The sequence below is a fragment of the Hemiscyllium ocellatum genome, chromosome 47 (assembly GCF_020745735.1).
Source record: "Hemiscyllium ocellatum isolate sHemOce1 chromosome 47, sHemOce1.pat.X.cur, whole genome shotgun sequence".
NCBI classification, from domain to species: domain Eukaryota; kingdom Metazoa; phylum Chordata; class Chondrichthyes; order Orectolobiformes; family Hemiscylliidae; genus Hemiscyllium; species Hemiscyllium ocellatum.
The window spans coordinates 4864583-4870475 of record NC_083447.1 but is presented as its reverse complement, the minus strand read 5'-3'; positions in this window follow the sequence as shown (position 1 = coordinate 4870475).

The window sequence follows — 5893 nt, the reverse complement described above, 5'->3', positions numbered from 1 at the left end:
CTGAAATGGCCCGAGCGAGTGCCACAGTTTTAGCAATCTGCTCGAGAGAAAACGTTAATAACACTTTAAATAGCACTTTACTGTGTGTGAAACCGTTTCAGCTGTCATTGTAAAACATCCCAAGGGGATACTGAAAGGAACCAAATTCTGGGCAGTTCTCTGGCCTCAGTGAATTGGATTCAAAGGCAAATACCAAAGGTTTTGGACACAGTTGACAGGCAAGCGCTGCTTTCTGCAGCAGAGATCACTTACACTTGAACTGGATCACATTCATTCACCAATATCTTCCCAAGTAAAGCTTCCTTGCAAAAACAGAAATTGCTGGAAAAGCTCAGCAGGTCTGGCAGCATCTGAGGTGGGAGATCAGAGTTAACGTTTCGGGTCAAGTGACCCTTCCTCTGATCCCACTTCACAGATGCTGCTGAGTGTTCCCAGTAATTTCTGTTTTTGTGATTGATTTACAGCATCTGCAAGTTCTTTTGTTTTCTATTAAGAATCCCTTGCCCATTTCACGACACTGGCCTCACCCAACACCTCAACCAACACAAGTCACTGAGTTTCAGTCTGAGTCCTGTCCTTCTGAATGCAAAGAAAATGAGGCCATGCCACAGACACCTTACACAGGTTCGGGTTTGAATGTGGACTTTCCTGGTGTGTTTGCCTGGAGTTCACTAGGCCCCCTCCTGCAAGACTCCAGAGAGAGTCACAGAAAACATTACAGAGAGCAACACTTCCCTTGTTTAGCTAATGGTAATCTAGTGAGGAGTCACAGGGAAGATGTACTGACTTAGCTGTGATCGATTAAGTGACGGGATTATTGATGTTGCTTCAGATTCTGCTGCAGCTCCTAACTAAACAGCCACAGCCTGTTGTGAGAGAGCACCTTTGATGTGCGAGAGAAGCATTTAGTTACCACTGACATTAATGATTCCATCATTCACACAGGGGGCAATTTTAAAAGTGGAAAAATAGACAAATCCTTGCTTATAAATAGAATCGCGGACACTCAAAAACAAGGACAAGCACACACACACCCACACACACAGTTGCAAACACACAGATGCACGCAGAAACACAGACAGACACATGTTTGAATATTCACACTCCAACATACAGAAACACCTCCTGAAACAGACACATGCACACACCGGCACTCACTGTGACAAAACTCACAGACACTGATACGTGGAGTCTTTCCCTCTGAGTTGCTCACCATCCCGACTTGGAAATATATTAGTGTTGTTGGGTCAAACCCCTGGAATTCCCTCCCGAAGGACAGTGCGAGTGTCCCAGCAGCACACGGACTATAGTAGTACAAGAAGGCAGTTCACCCCCAATTTCTCGAGGGGCAATAAGTGCTGACCCAGCCAGTGATACCCATGTCCTGCGAGCGAGTAAAAAGACGGAGTGCGGAGTGGAAGGAAGCATAACATTGATGTAGCGCCTGGCTGCATCTCTGGTATTTTCCAGCCAGTGACTTGGTCTAGAATTGCAATCTCCCTTGGCACGTGACCTAGTGCAGCAGCCAATGTATCCCATAAATCCCACACCAGGTCAACAGAAATCTGAGTTTATTCCATGCTGTTGTAAGCTTGCAAGGAACATTTGGCCAGGACACGGCCAGATCGCTCAGATCCTCCTTAAGGAATGTCACAGATCTACTTACTTCTAGCCAATCCAGTTTCACATCTCTTCGGAATAGACAGCGGCACTGAGTGTCAGTGGTGGGGGGAGTGGATGGTTGTGGATGTGGTGCCAGTCAAGTGGGAGCTGCTTTGTCCCTGGATGGTGTTGAGTTTCTTGAGTGTTGTTGGAGCTGCCCCCATCCAGGGGCAATTGGGGAGTATTCCATCACACTCCTGACTTGTGCCTTCTAGATGCTGGACAGATTTTGGGAGTCAGAAAGTGAGTTACTAACTGCAGGATTCCTGTCTCTGGCCTGCTCTTATAGCCACTATATTTATGTGGCCGGTGTATTTCAGTTTCTGGTAAATGGCTATTCCGAGAGTGTTGATAGCGAGGGATTTCAGTGATCGTGAAGCTAATAAATGTTAAGGGGCAATGGTTGGATTCTGTCTTGTTGGAGTTATTCATCTCTTGGTGCTTGTGGTTTATAAATATTACTTGTCAGTCCAAGCCCAGATATTGTCCAAGTCTTGCTTTATTTGAACATGGACCACTTCAGTATCTGAGGAATGGCGAATGGTGCTGACCATTGTGCAATCATCAATAAACACTCCCCCTTCTGATCTTTGATAAAGCAGGTTGGGCCTAGGACAGTACCCTGAAGCAACTGGGCTATTGCAGCGTAGTGGTAGTGTCCCTAACTCTGAGCTGGAAGGCCTGTTTTCAAGTCCTACTTGCTGCCCATTCAGAAAGTAGCCACCCTGAGGAACCCCTGCAGAGATATCCTGGAGCTGAGATGATTGGACAGTTGGTATGTAAAGACTGAAATCGATGGGTTAAGAAGGGAAGAGAGAGATTGAAACAGAGAAAAAACTTGAATTCACAAAGTCTGAGTCGGTGAGTGCTTTCACTGAACCCCAGCTGAACATTGCTTTGAGCTGTGTGGAACTAATAAATGTCTCACTAGGAATGTAGAACATTGCATGTTCTCACTGAGGAGCGTTAAAGGAAATTAGAAGATTTTTTTTCACTTGAGTATTGGAGATTATGGATGGTTTTGGCACATAGAGTCATAGAGATGTACAACATAGAAACAGACCTTACTCTCAAACTCGTTCATACTGACCAGATAAACTAGATTAATCTAGTCCCATTTGCCAGCACTTGGCCCATATCCCTCCAAACCCTTCCTATTCATATACCCATTCAGATGCCTTTTAAATGTTGTAATTGTACCAGCCTCCACCACTTCCTCTGGCAGCTCATTCCACACACGCACCACCCTCTGTGTGAAGATGTTGCCCCTTAGGTCCCTTTTTAATCTTTCCCGTCCCACCTTAAACCTATATCGTCTAATTTTGGACACTTCTACCCTAGGAAAAAGACCTTGGCTATTCATCCTATGTATGTCCCTCATGGTTTTATAAACCTCTATAAAGTCATCTAAGGTCACTTCTATGATACTATTTTGAGAGGAGTCAGATAAACAGGTAAAAAGGGCAACAGAGAATATGATTGGGGTAGGAAGCTATCGATGTGTTGCTGGAAAAGTGCAGCAGGTCAGGCAGCATCCAAGGAACAGAAGAGTCGACGTTTCGGGCATGAGCCCTTCTTCAGGAATCATAAGAAGAGCTTATGCCTGAAATGTCGATTCTCCTGTTCCTTGGATGCTGCCTGACCTGCTAGGCTTTTCCAGCAACACATTTTCAGCTCTGATCTCCAGCAAATGCAGTCCTCACTTTCTCATAGGAGGCTATCGAGTCAAGTGGCTGAATGGCCAGCTTTTAGGACATCCCAGTTGTAGGTGAAACATTGTAAGCACAGTTCTCGGAGTAATCCTCCAGTCGTAATGGGATCTTTCCCAAACCTACATTAATTAGATGATGCCCACGTGAGCAAAAATAATCAAAACACAATTTTAAAATGATCAAAGTGGAACATTGGATTTTGATCACTTTTGGATGCTTTATTAAAAGTATAACACTCTATAATATCACATTCTAAATATAAACCTTCAAATCTACAATCAAATCTAGGTTGTCTCCCCATTTCTTAACAGAAAGTTCCAGTGATGAACACTGCGAGTCCATGGTTGTCATTCGCCTTTTATCGTCCATTTGACCTTTGACATCTTTTGGTGATATGGCCCATTTTCTTAAAGAAAACCAAACAGGTCAGAGAATCGGGGAAGGTCAATGCTAGACTCTACTGGGACCCAGCAACCAATCGGAGGTTTTAAAGAATTGGTTTGGAGATTTGGGAATAAACTTCAAGACACGTTTGGGATTGTTGCTTTTGGGAAGAAGTACCAGGAATTTTGTCCTGTCAATTCAGCAGCAGGAGGCACATGGGTCAGGAGAGGGGAGAGGGCGTGGCAGGAGACAGGGAAATTAGTCAGAGGCAGGAAATGGTTTTTCACCTGCTCATTCATTGTCAATTAGGCTCCAATCACTGGAAGCCAATTCACCCCCAGTCTCACTAATGGTAGCTCAAGGGCTTGGTGGGATGTACATGGGTCTTCCGTGTCCCCAGAAGTTAACAAACAGCCCCATCCCCCGAACCGCTCTCTTGCCCCCTTCCCCAAAGACGTGGATCTGAAGGGGCAGTTTCACTTAGGCCATTAATTGACCCTTCCCCCAGTGGAAGTGAAACCAGTTCCCATCAGCTCTCCAACCCATGGGCAAGGTTCCTGTTGTCCACATTTACTGGAGGCCATTGTGTGGGACTTTCACCAATGGGCTGTGTGCTGGTAATAATTGAGGGCACTCTGTGGTGGAAGACATGCTCCAAGACACCTTAAGATGGACCTTTCTAAACATTCCGACAAGCTGGTTCGTTTCGGCCACCCAATGTCTTCTTCAACTTTCTCCCCAAGTCAGAACACCCCTCTGGGCTGAGGGAAGGACATAGGCCAGACAGACAACAGGCAAATCGGCAGTGTGTTCAAGGCTGGGCGGGGACGTAGTGTGAGGGATGAGGGGAGCTGGAGCAGAAAGTCCACGTTCACTTTCCCTTTCAAACCCGGGAGCCTTCACCAGACGGTCCGAGGTTCCATTCTGTCGCATTCTGGGAGCAACCACTGGGCAAGCTGCATGCATTGCGGAGTGTGACAACGCAATTATCACATGCATTAGGGTCAGCCATCCCACAGGAAGGTGTGTGCGTCAAGCCAAGGTTGGTGGGGGTCTTCGCAGTGTGTGTGTGTGTGGGGGGGGGGGGTGGGGGGAGGTGCTGTGTGGTGCTGACATCTTTGCAGGATTTTTTTCAATCAGTCTTGAATGAGAGGTCATAGTTTTAGGACAAGGAGCAGTGAATTCCAAACACAGAGACGAGAAGAAATTACTTCACTCAAAAGGGTTATGGGTTTGTGGAATACACTCCCCCAGGGTGCGGTGGATGGTGAGATGTTGAGTAAATTTAAGGAGATTTTTAATTGATAACGGGTTAAAGGGCTGTAGAGAACAGGCCGGAAAGTGGAGTTGAGGCCGGGATGAGATCAGCCATGATTGTATTAAGTGGTGGAACAGGCTCGGAGGGGCTGAATGGCCTCCTCCTGCTCCTGGTTCTTATGTTCCTACAGAAAGAGAGGAAGATTGGCATTTCTATAGCACCTGCTGGAACGTTCCAAAGCACATTACAGCCAATGAGAAACTCCTTTTAAAAAATGCAGTCACGGTCAAAATGTAGGAACTACAGGGAGCAATGAACACAATCAGCAACAAGGTAATGATCAGATATCCTGTTTATCACAAAGTCGGGTGAGGGATAAATATTGACCAGGGAGCACTCTTTTTCAAAACCAGGGCAATGGGATCTTTTATGGTCACCTGACAGGGGCAGAGAGAGTTTAGCTCTCCAATTGCTGCTGCAACATGGCACCTCTGACCCTGCTGCCCATCATCGGTGCTGCGCCAGGAGTGCGGGCCTAGACTTTGGGCTGAGGTCCCTCGAATGGGGCTTGAACCCACAATCTACTGGGCTGCAGTGTCATATTGGAGAGGATTGACAATGGCAGGCAACAGCATCATTTGAAGGTGCAAGCCTCTGACCAGGATCATGGGGACACATCAAGCATGCTCTGTTGATAAAGTTAACACTGCATGCAGCCAAACCAACCCTGCACCTCCTGCATAGACTCTCAGACCATAACCCTAGCCCAGGAAGGCCTGTTTGTTCTGGAAATAATTGCCAAACTCTGATTGTTTCATTAATATTAGCTACAACTCAGCCTTGGAGATGGCTATGTCCATAGATCTTGTGCATTTTA